Below are 12,861 nucleotides of genomic sequence, written 5' to 3'. Positions count from 1 at the left end.
ACCTGAGTTCTTGTTAATGTTGTTATGGACTTCTTGTCATGTTGTGGTTCTTGGAAGCAACTCGCCCATGACTTTTTCGCAACACTTCGGCTTCCACAAGAGACCACTCCCCAAATTCTGGGGTTCCATCTTCCTATGGTTCGGACCAACTATGTGGGGGGTGCGACGCAAACACGACAAACATGTTGTGAGTGTTCTAGTTTCTCATTCTGAATTTGTAAAGTGTAACACTTTGTTTTGCACCTTCACGCGATTGATCGGTGGAATTCCTAAATTAAAATGTGTTGCCTTTTGCACTACTCATGTCAACCACCGTCCTCTTCATCCCTCCGGCCCCCGACCATTTGGTTTAAAATATCTCTCCTTGACTTCCTTACCCAGTATGGTAACACCGACAATATCGCGATTGCGGGCTTTGGTGAAGTGCATTCGATGGAGCGCACCATTGAGGCAGACGATAGTGATGTCGTTCGCAAGTGCCGCCTAGAAGCCTAAACCACTACCTTTATTGCATATGTTTGTCAGAGGCGTACTTCGGCACGCTTATCCGAGGCGTATGTGGCAGAGCCGGACACCCGCCAACCTCCCATACATTTGTTTCCAGTTTGTGTGATGTCATACGTCCAAACTGATTAAGAGATTTTGGGTGGACATCTGAGCTGGTGCGGAAATTTTTCGTTACCGGCGTTGGATGGCAAAACAATGTCCGAGTTGTCTAGTTCGAACATTTATGGAGAGATTTGGTGATTGATGGCTTGCAAGTGCTCAAGATATAGTTGTATCCTTTCCGAAGTAAGATTATCAATCCCACATGAAGAACATGAATCAGTCTTTGTCTCTTTTAAAGATTTAGATTATAGTGCCTGCAAATTAGTTACGATCCAAAGCAAAGTTAAATGGAAGTTTAAACTATTGAGAGGTAGGTGCGAAGGACAAATTAAACTGCAAAAGTAAAATAATGTAGGGTGAGACTTGAGTAACCATTGTTGGAATCAATAGGAGTAAAGAGTTTACAGTAAGTTCAAATTCCCACTATCATGTGTCTAACATGACCGATGCCTGAGCATAATTCTAAGTCGGATCCCTAAGCCACTTTATATGTTTCTCTTTGTGGGCGCAACCAAGTATAGATATGTGCATACATGCAGCAGCCCCGTAGCCCATGCGCCACAACCATTCATCCCCACTCCAGTTATCGAATATAATTAAGGGTTTCCCTGTGGATGCAGCTAAGGCGGTCTCCATTTACCCCCTATTGCAATGATCCGGGAAGGAGAGAGATAGGAACTATCACCATTGACCTCCGCTTCCCACCTTCGCACCAATAATAATAACCTTTCATCCAAAAGAGGCATATGTTGGATAGTCGACTTCACCAACATCAAGAAGATTACTAACATAAACACATAAAGAGGATCTTAGATCTTACTATCAAATGATCCTAACATAATAGGGTTCCTCATATCCCCAAGAACTAGGGAAACTACTCGCACATCGAGAGTACAAACAGTGTGGGATGAATCATGGTAAACATGGTGGTAGCATCAAAGTAATGCAATAAGGAATCCATACCAGCCAATGTATCACAAAGAGATGGTGATGGTGAAGATAGATGATTCCTACTCCAGATGGATCACCTACCCGACGAACTTGGCCTTCTTAAGCTTCTCAACTTGTTGGATGACAAATTCCTGCTTCTCCGACTCCTGGGGGCGAATCTTCTGTTTTACGAACTGGGAGCCTGGGCACACCGCCAAGTGGTGCTCGGTCACCTCCTGGGGATTCTGGGCATGTCTGACACTATCCAGGCAAACATGTCAGCATTTGCCCACAGGAAGGTGACGAGCGTCCTTTCCTATTTGTCGATGAGACTTTCGCCTATCAAGACGGAAGTTCCCGTCTCTTCGTCGAGCGCTACCTTCTTGGTTGACGTCTTCTTCTCCTTGACCAATCATTGCCTGCATGGGGACAGGGCCATAGAGGTGCTAGGTGCGTCCTGATCATCTGGGCCAGTGATACATCCATTTTGCGTCATGTTTTACTACTGTTATTTATAATATTTATGCATAATAATGCTTTATGGAGTAATTCTAATGCCTTTTATCTCAGAATATGCAAGGTTCACACAAAGAGGGAGAATACTGGCAGCTGGAATCCTAGACTTGAAAAAGCTACGTCAGAGTTACCTATTCTGCACATCTCGAAATGAGCTGAAACTTCAGGAGATTTTTTATGGAATATTTAAGAATTATTGGAGCAAATAACTACCAGAGGGCGCCTACCAGGTGGGCACAACCCACCTGGGCGTACCAGGGCCCCCAGGCGCACCCTGGTGGGTTGTGCCCTCCTCGGACCACCTCTGGTGCCCATCTTCTGGTATATAAGTCATTTTGACCTAGAAAAATAAAGAGAGGACTTTCGGAGCGAAGCGCCGCCGCCTCAAGGTGGAACTTTGGTAGGAGCACTTTTGCCCTCCAGTGGAGCGATTCCGCCGGGGGAACTTCCCTCCCAGAAGGGGAAATCATCGTCGTCATCATCACCAACAAATCTCCCATCTTGGGGAGGGCAATCTCCATCAACATCTTCAACATCACCATCTCCTCTCAAACCCTAGTTCATCTCTTGTGTTCAATCTTTGTACCGGAACCTTAGATTGGTGCTTGTGGGTGACTAGTAGTGTTGATTACATCTTGTAGTTGAGTACTATATGGTTTATTTGGTGGAAGATTATATGTTCCGATCCACTATGCTATTTAATACCCCTTTGATGTTGAGCATGATTATCATTTGTGAGTAGTTACTTTTGTTCTTGAGGTCACGGGAGAAATCTTGTTGCAAGTAATCATGTGAACTTGATATGTGTTTGATATTTTGATGGTATGTATGTTGTGATTCCCTTAGTGGTGTCATGTGAACGTCGACTACATGGCACTTCACCTTATTAGGGCCTAAGAGAATGCATTGTGGAGTAGTTATTAGATGATAGGTTGCTAGAGTGACAGAAGCTTAAACCCTAGTTTATGCGCTACTTCGTAAGGGACCGATTTGGATCCAAAAGTTTAATGCTATGGTTAGATTTTATCTTAATACTTTTTTCGTAGTTGCGGATGCTTGCGAGGGGGTTAATCATATGTTTGTTCAAGTAAGAACATCACCTAAGCACCGGTCCACCCACATATCAAATTATCAAAGTAGCGAACACGCATCAAACCAACATGATGAAAGTGACTAGATGAAACTCCCGTGTACCCTCAAGAACACTTTGTTTATCATAAGAGACCGTTTTGGCCTGTCCTTTGCCACAAAAGGATTGGGCTACCTTGCTGCATATTATATGCCGTTACCGTTACTTGCTCGTTACGAATTATCTTGCTATCAAACTACTTGTTACTTATAATTTCAGTGATTGCAGAGAATACCTTGCTGAAAACCACTTGTCATTTCCTTCTGCTCCTCATTGTGTTAGACACTCTTACTTATCGAAAGGACTACGATTGATCCCCTATACTTGTGGGTCATGAAGGCTCTTTTCTAGCGCCGTTGCCGGGGAGTGAAGCGCTCTTGGTAAGTGGAAATTGGTAAGGAAACATTATTGCTACATGCTGAAATTTATTGTCACTTGTTACTATGAAGAATAATCCTTTGAGGGGTTTGTTCGGGGTATCTTCACCTCGATCGGAACCACAATTAGTTGCCCCTCAACCTACTGCACCTACTGAAAATATTGGCTATGAAATTCCTTCGGGTATGATGGAACAACTGCTAGCTAATCCTTATGTAGGAGATGGAACCGAACATCCTGATATGCACTTGATATATGTGGATGAAATTTGTGGATTATTTAAGCTTGCAGGTTTACCCGGATATGAAGCTAAGAAGAAGGTTTTCCCTTTATCTTTGAAGGGAAAAGCATTGGCATGGTATAGGCAATGCGATGATATTGGATCTTAGAATTGGAATCGATTGAAATTGGAATTTCACCAAAAAAGATATCCTATGCATCTAAATCATCGTGATCGGAATTACATATATAATTTTTGGCCTCGTGAAGGATAAAGTATCGCTCTGGCTTGGGGGAGGCTTAAGTCAATGTAATATTCATGCCCCAATCATGAGCTCTCAAGAGGAATTTGAAGGAAATATGCCCTAGAGGCAATAATAAAGTTGTTATTTATATTTTCCTTATATCATGATAAATGTTTGTTATTCATGCTAGAATTGTATTAACCGGAAACTTAGTACATGTGTGAATACATAGATAAATAGAGTGTCACTAGTATGCCTCTACTTGACTAGCTCGTTAATCAAAGATGGTTAAGTTTCCTAGCCATGGACAGAGAGTTGTCATTTGATGAAATGGGATCACATCATTAGAGAATGATGTGATTGACTTGACCCATCCGTTAGCTTAGTAGGATGATCGTTTAGTTTACTGCTATTGCTTTCTCCATAACTTATACATGTTCCTATGACTATGAGATTATGCAACTCCCGAATATTGGAGGAACACTTAGTGTGCTATCAAACGTCACAGCGTAACTGGGTGACTATAAAGATGCTCTACATGTGTCTCTGATGCTGTTTGATGAGTTGGCATAGATCAAGATTAGGATTTGTCACTCCGTGTATCGGAGAGGTATCTCTGGGCCCTCTCGATAATGCACATCACTATAAGCCTTGCAAGCAATGTGACTAATGAGTTAGTTACGGGATGCTGCATTACGGAACGAGTAAAGAGACTTGCCGGTAATGAGATTGAACTAGGTATTGAGATACCGACAATCGAATCTCAGGCAAGTAACATACCGATGACAAAGGGAATAATGTATGTTGTTATGCGGTTTGACCGATAAAGATCTTCGTAGAATATGTAGGAACCAATATGAGCATCCAGGTTCCGCTATTGGTTATTGACCGGACATGAGTCTCGGTCATGTCTACATAGTTCTCGAACCCGTACGGTCTGCACGCTTAACGTTCGGTGACGATCAATATTATGAGTTTATGTGTTTTGATGTACCGAAGGTTGTTCGGAGTCCTAGATGTGATGACAGACATGATGAGGAGTCTCAAAATGGTTGAGACATAAAGATTGATATATTGGACGGCTATATTCGGACACCGGAAGTGTTCCGGGTGATTTCGGAGAAAACCGAAGTGCCGGAGGGTTACCGGAACCCCCCGGGGAACTAGTGGGCCTAGATGGGCCTTAGTGGAGAGAGAGAGGGGCTGCCAGGGCAGGCCGCACGCCCCCTCCCCCTTGGGTCCAAATTGGACTAGGAGGGGGGGGTGCCCCCCCTTTCCTTCCTCTCTCCCACTCCTTCCTCCCCCTCCTAGTAGGACTAGGAAAGGAGGAATCCTACTCCTACTTAAAATTAGCTTGTATATATAGTTGAACTAGCTATTTCAGTACGTGGTTGGCAACAATTGGGGGAAATTTTGGTCGGTTCAACTGTCGAGTTAAACTATTTGTATAAATTAAGAACAACCGCTTAATCTATGAATGAAATCTATGCTTAAATACTGAATTTTAGTTGCAAAAATTAGATAGTGCTAGTGACTTTTAGTTGCATATTTTGACAAATTGCAGTGTTACAAGGATTAAAAAATGGCAATGTTACTAGATTAACAAATGTCAATCTTTCCAGTTTGACAAATGGCAATATACCCAATATGAGAGATGCAAATCTTACCAAATTGTTTGTACGTGGTTGCACACGGGTCATCCAAAACAACCATTCACGTTGAAGGGATGCACAAATTCTGCGCTGCGAATTTTCCCTCGACTTAAGGGGGAAGACCATAGCTCTCACTTTGCATACGGGTGTTCTATCTAAAACGTTTTCTATCAAGAGCTGCAGAAATCCTGCTCGACACATTTTCTCTTGGCTTCCTGGGGAAGTTGTCGGTTTGCATATGGGTGTTCTAACTAAAATGTTTGCGATCAAGAGCTGCACAAATCCTGCTAGGCACATTTTCCTCTGGCTTCCTCGGGAAGTTGTCGGTTTTGCATACAGGTGTTCTAACTAAAACGTTTGCGATGAGTGTTTTATATTTAAAAACCGAATTAAACTGTGGCTTGGGCGCCATTAATGGAGAGGATGCGAGCAAGGCAAGCAACCATGGAAGTCAAAGGGCTCACTTTCCGGTGAGCCTGCGTGGCGTACAGCTCGCACGCTTCCCAGTAAGCCTCCGCATTGGAGTACAACTCGCATGCCTCCCGTTTAGTCAAGCACCTGTCCACATGGCACCTCCTAGCCATTAAAAGAGTGAGGCATGGCGCCACATGAATGGTTAACGGAACGCACACAATTTATATGCACCGGAGCATGTGCATGTAGTTCAAATTTGAATTATGCACATAAAATGCCTAGAAAACCCAGTTAATGTATAAAAATGTCCAACGAACCCCGAAAAAATCCAAAATTAAACAAAACACTCATGTTGTTCTATGTTGACACTAGAAAAAATTTGAAAGCAATAAGAGGCAACGAATATCGTTTCGTCCCCAAAGGTGGCACGTTCCCTACCGAAACCATCACGCTTATTGTGAGAAGCTCTCGTTTGTGAGAGGCTTATACCCAAACCTGCCCCCAAATGGGACAAAAAAATTACCACGGCATGTTGATGCCGCTCCATGATAGCATGCCAAGTTTCATGAATTTCAGACAAGTTTTGAATTTACTAGAATTTAAAAACCAAATATCTCAATGTTTGTGGCCGAATGACGGTGGCAGGGTGTTTAAAATTCATTCCCATTTCTTGCATGGGACCTAAGCATGCAACCAAGGACACAGATTTGTTTTTTCAACCAGTTTATATGCACTGGAGCATGTGCATGTAGTTCAAATTTGAATTATGCACCTAAAATGCCTACAAAACCAAGTTAATGTATAAAAATGTCCATACAAACCCCGAAAATTTTCAAAATTGAACACAACACTCCTGTTATTCTATGTTGACACTAGAGCAATAAGAGGCAACAAATATCGTTTCGTCCCCAAAGGTGGCATGTTCCCTACCGAAACCATCATGCTTGTTGTGAGAAGCTCTGGTTTGTGAGACGCTTATACCCAAACCTGCCCCAAATGGGACAAATTTTTTACCATGGCATGTTGATGCCGCTCCATGATAGCATGCCAAGTTTCATGAATTTCAGACGAGTTTTGGATTTACTAGAATTTAAAAACCAGGTATCTCAATGTTTGCGCCCGAGTGACGGTGGCAAGGTGTTTGAAATTCATTCCCATTTCTTGCATGGGACCTAAGCATGGATCCAAGGACACATATTTGATTTTTCAACTAGTTTATATGCACTGGAGCATGTGCATGTAGTTCCAATTTGAATTATGCACCTGAAATGCCTACAAAACCAAGTTAATGTATAAAAATGTCCAAACAAACCCCGAAAAATTCAAAAATTAAACACAACACTCCTATTGTTCTATGTTGACACTAGAAAAAAATTGAAAGCAATAAGAGGCAATGAATATCGTTTAGTCCCCAAAGGTGGCACGATCCCTACCGAAACCATCACACTTGTTCTGAGAAGCTTTGGTTGTGTGAGATGCTTATACCCAAACCTGCCCCAAATGGGACAAAATTTTTACCACGGCATGTTGATGCCGCTCCATGATATCATGCCAAGTTTCATGAATTTCAGACGAGTTTTGGATTTACTAGAATTTAAAAACCACGTATCTCAATGTTTGCGGCCGAGTGACGGTGGCAGGGTGTTTGAAATTCATTCTCATTTCTTGCATGGGACCTAAGCATGCAACCAGGGACACAGATTTTGTTTTTCAACCAGTTTATATGCACTGGAGCATGTGCATGTATTCAAATTTGAATTATGCACTTGAAATGCCTACACAACCAAGTTAATGTATAAAAATGTCCAAACGAACCCCGAAAAATTCAAAAATTAAACACAACACTCCTATTGTTATATGTTGACACTAGAAATTTTTTGAAATCAATAAGAGGCAACGGGTATCGTTTCGTCCCCAAAGGTGGCACGTTCCCTACCGAAACCATCACGCTTGTTGTGAGAAGTTTGTCGGGGAACACAATAATTTCAAAAAAAATCCTACGCACACGCAAGATCATGGTGATGCATAGCAATGAGAGGGGGAGTGTTGTCTACGTACCCTCGTAGACCGTAAGCGGAAGCATTATGGCAACGCGGTTGATGTAGTCGTACGTCTTCACGATCGACCGATCCTAGTACTGAAAGTACGGCACCTCCACGATCTGCACACGTTCGGCTCGGTGACGTTCCACGAACTCATGATCCAGCAGAGTGTCGAGGGAGAGCTTCATCAACACGACGGCGTGATGATAGTGATGATGATGCTACCGGAACAGGGCTTCGCCTAAGCACTGTTACGATATGACCGAGGTGGATTATGGTGGAGGTGGGCACCGCACACGGCTAAGAGATCAATGATCAACTTGTGTGTCTATGGGGTGTCCCCTGGCCACGTATATAAAGGATGGAGGGAGGATGAGGCCGGCCCTCATAGGGCGAGCCCAAAGTGTGGAGTCCTACTAGGACTCCCTAGTCCTAGTAGGATTCCACCTCCCACATGGAATAGGAAAAAAGAAAGGGAGAAGGAGAAGGAAGGAAGGGGGTGCCCCCTTTCCCTAGTCTAATTCGAACCAGTCCATGGGCAAGGGGCGCGGCCACCCTCGAGGCCTTTCTCTCATTTCTCGTATGGCCCATTAAGGCCCAATACAAATTCCCGTAACTCTTCGGTACTCCGAAAAATACGCGAATCACTCGGAACCTTTCCGATATCCGAATATAGCCTTGCAATATATCAATCTTTACGTCTCGACCATTTCGAGACTCCTCGTCATGTCCCCGATCTCATCCGAGACTCCGAAGAAACTTCGGTCATCAAATCACATAACTCATAATACAAATAGTCACAGAACGTTAAGCGTGCGGACCCTACGGGTTCGAGAACTATGTAGACATGACCGAAACTCATCTTGAGTCAATAACCAATAGCGGAACCTAGATGCTCATACTGGTTCCTACATATTCTACGGAGATATTTATCGGTCAAACCGCATAACGATATACGTTGTTCCCTTTGTCATCGGTATGTTACTTGCCCGAGATTCGATCGTCGGTATCTCAATACCTAGTTCAATCTCGTTACCGGCAAGTATCTTTACTCGTTCCGTAATGCATCATCTCGTAACTAACTCATTAGTCACATTGCTTGCAAGGCTTATAGTGATGTGCATTACCGAGAGGGCCCGGAGATACCTCTCCGATACTCGAAGTGACAAATCCTAATCTTGATCTATGCCAACTCAACAAACACCATTGGAGACACCTGTAGAGCATCTTTATAATCACCCAGTTATGTTGTGACGTTTGATAGCACACAAGGTGTTCCTCCAATATTTGGGAGTTGCATAATCTCATAGTCTGAGGAACATGTATAAGTCATGAAGAAAGCAATAGCAATAAACTAAACGATCATAGTGCTAAGCTAACAGATGGGTCATGTCAATCACATCATTCTCTAATGATGTGATCCCGTTTATCAAATGAGAACTCATAGTCATGAAGAAAGCAGTAGCAATGAAACTATAACGATCATTGTGCTAAGCTAACGGATGGGTCAAGTCAATCACATCATTCTCTAATGATGTGATCTCGCTTATCAAATGACAACTCTTTGTCCATGGCTAGGAAACTTAGCCATCTTTGATTAACGAGCTAGTTAAGTAGAGGCATACTAGTGACACTCTGTTTGTTTATGTATTCACACATGTACTAAGTTTTTGGTTAATACAATTCTAGCATGAATAATAAACATTTATCATGATATAAGGAAAATATAAATAACAACTTTATTATTGCCTCTAAGGCATATTTCCTTCAAAGCTCTGGTTTGTGAGACGCTTATACCCAAACCTGCCCCAAATGGGACAAATTTTTACCACGGCATGTTGATGCCGCTCCATGATAGCATGCCAGGTTTCATGAATTTCAGATGAGTGTTGGATTTACTAGAATTTAAAAACCAAGTATCTCAATGTTTGCGGCCGAGTGACGGTGGCAGGGTATTTGAAATTCATTCCCACACTACTGCAGGATGCTGCTAACACGACACTATGATCAGAGACCCTTCAAGAAACTGTGTGCGATGCAATAATCGCAAACGGGGGTGTATGAAAACCATCAAAAAAGGTGCAAAATATTTGCGATAGAGGATGCATCAAATATAGTTCAGATTTTAGTTGCGTGTGCGATCCAGGGCATGCGGTTCAGTCCAATGAACTGTTTGCGATGAGGTGGAACAAAAGAAACGGGCAGCCCGATGAAGGCGTGTGCGATATAGAGCATACGGTTCACTCAGGTGAACTGTTTGTGATTAGGCAACACAAAAGAAATGGGCAGCCATATGAAGGTGTGTGCGATATACAACATACGGTTTACTCGGATGAATTATTTGTGATTAGGCAACACAAAAGAAACGGTCAGCCAGATCAAGGTGTGTGTGATTGAGGGCATACGCTTCAGAAGGATTAACTGTTTGCGATTAGCCAACAGAACAGAAACGGATAAGCCAGATCAAAGTGTTTGTGATTGATGACATACATTTCATATCATCACATGGATGAACTGTTTGCGATTAGCCACAACAAACTGAAACAGTTAGATAGGTCAACATGTGTGCGCTAGACGAGCACACCCATTCTAATTAAAAGAAGCTTGCGTGATGGTAATAACGAGCGCGCACGGTTGTTGGAACAAGACGTGTGCTGACATTGCCTATTGCGGTGCACCCTATGGTGCAAACGCCACGTACGCGGCCGAGAAGGCGTACGTGCCCACGTTACGCCTTCCGGGAATAGTGCCGCACTTATAACCGTCAGTAAATTTTGAGCATGCGTCCCGTCACATTTCAAATTGCAAACCTGTTCACACCAATCAAAACCTAAACGGTTTCCCACTTAGGAGTGTATTACTATGCGGTTATAAATACTACTACTCCAAGATGACTGCACATTCCTCCTCAACTAAGATGGATCAGATCTCCAGGTGGGCGAGGTTGCAGGATGACCTGCAAGCCTCATTTGAATAGTCTACCAATGTCATATGGCAACTAAATGAGAGTAATGCGAAGCTCCGGGCCGAGCACGACCTGCTGAGGGCGAAGATCGTCGGAAGTGCAGAGCAGTAGGAGCAGACCACTGCCTTGTTGAAGAGGACCGGCGTCATCGTTGAGAAACTTATGGACGAGAATGCCATGCTGCGCAATGAGCGCAGAAGGCTCGTGGAGGAATCCGTGGATGCTCTTAACCAGCATCTTGAGGACAAGAAAGAGCTCATCGCCGTCCGCCACAGAGACTAGTTGTCTTCCTTATTCTTTTGCCCTTGTGTATATCGGGCGTTGCCGCATGTGGCTTTTTTAAATTATGTTTATAAATATGTAAGACAATTATTATCCAATGTCATCGTCCTTATATTCATCATGCTTGCTATAAGTCACAGTCGATGCTATATAGGTCCGTCGGATCTTACATCAAGATCCGTGCAGAACTTTCTTTTCAGATTTTCATTTTTCTCTCTTAAATCTCAGTCTAGTGAGACATATAGCCACACCGTAGAACGGGTGCTTGGGCGCCATTAATGGATACGTTGGGAGGGAGGTGCGCGGCGGGTAGCGGTCAAAAGGGCTCTCCTCCCGATGAGCACGCGCAGGGGTCTGATCGCACGCATCTCGTACTCAAATAGCTACCCCGCACGACACCTCCTAGCCAATAAAAAAAGGGGAAGCGTGGCCGCATGTAATTGGTAAGTCGAACGCCCACGGTTTCAATAATACTTGTGTTTCCAATTTGTAACGTGACAACACTTGTTCCAAAATGACTTTGTTGATTGTCACTGTGTGTGCCTTCGCAAACAGGACAGAAAAATTACCACAACATGTTGGTGCCATGTCATGAGACCATGCCAAGTTTCATGATTTTCAGGCGTGTTTTGGAATTACAGGAATTTAAAAACCAAGTTTCTCAATCTTTCCGGCTGAGCCACGACGCCCAGATGTTTGAATTTCACTCCCATCTCTTGCATGGGACCTAGAAATTCACCCAAGGACACACATGTGATTTTTCAAACAACTTCGGTGAACTGGAGCATGTGCTTGTAGTTCAAATTGGAATTGTGCACATTAAATGCCCAGAAAATCAATTAATGTATAAAAAAGGCCAAACGAACCCGGTATAATTCCAAAATTAGCAGGGTACTTCTATTTGGTGTAATCTGGTTGTGTAAAAACATTAAGGCGGGAGAAGGCAGTGTACATATGTCATTTCGCACACGGAGGTGACACGTTCCCTCTCGGAACCACGAGCCTTCTTGAGGGAAGCTCCAGTTTGCAAGAAGCTTACATCAAAGCTTGTCCCAATTCGGCAAAAAAAAATTACCGCAACATGTTGGTGCCATGTCATGACACAATGCCAAGTTTCATGATTTTCACACGTGTTTTGGAATTACAGGAATTAACAAACCAAGTTTCTCAATCTTTCCAGCCGAGCAATGACGCCCAGATGTTTGAATTTCACTCTAATCTCTTGCATGGGACCTAGAAATTCACCCAAGGACACACATGTGATTTTTCAAACAACTTTGGTGCACTGGAGCCTGTGCTTGTAGTTCAAATTTGAATTATGCACATTAAATGCTCAGAAACTCAATTAATGTATAAAAAGGTGAAACGAGCCCAGAATAATTCCAAAATTTAGCACGGTACTTCTATTTCGTCTAATCTGGCTGTGTAAAAAAATTAAGGCGGGAGAAGGCAGTGTACATATGTCGTTCCGCACACGGAG

This window comes from Triticum urartu, chromosome 4A (genome assembly GCF_056163025.1).
Source record: "Triticum urartu cultivar PI428250 chromosome 4A, HENAU_Tu73, whole genome shotgun sequence".
NCBI lineage: Eukaryota > Viridiplantae > Streptophyta > Magnoliopsida > Poales > Poaceae > Triticum > Triticum urartu.
Note: the sequence above shows the minus strand (reverse complement) of the source record.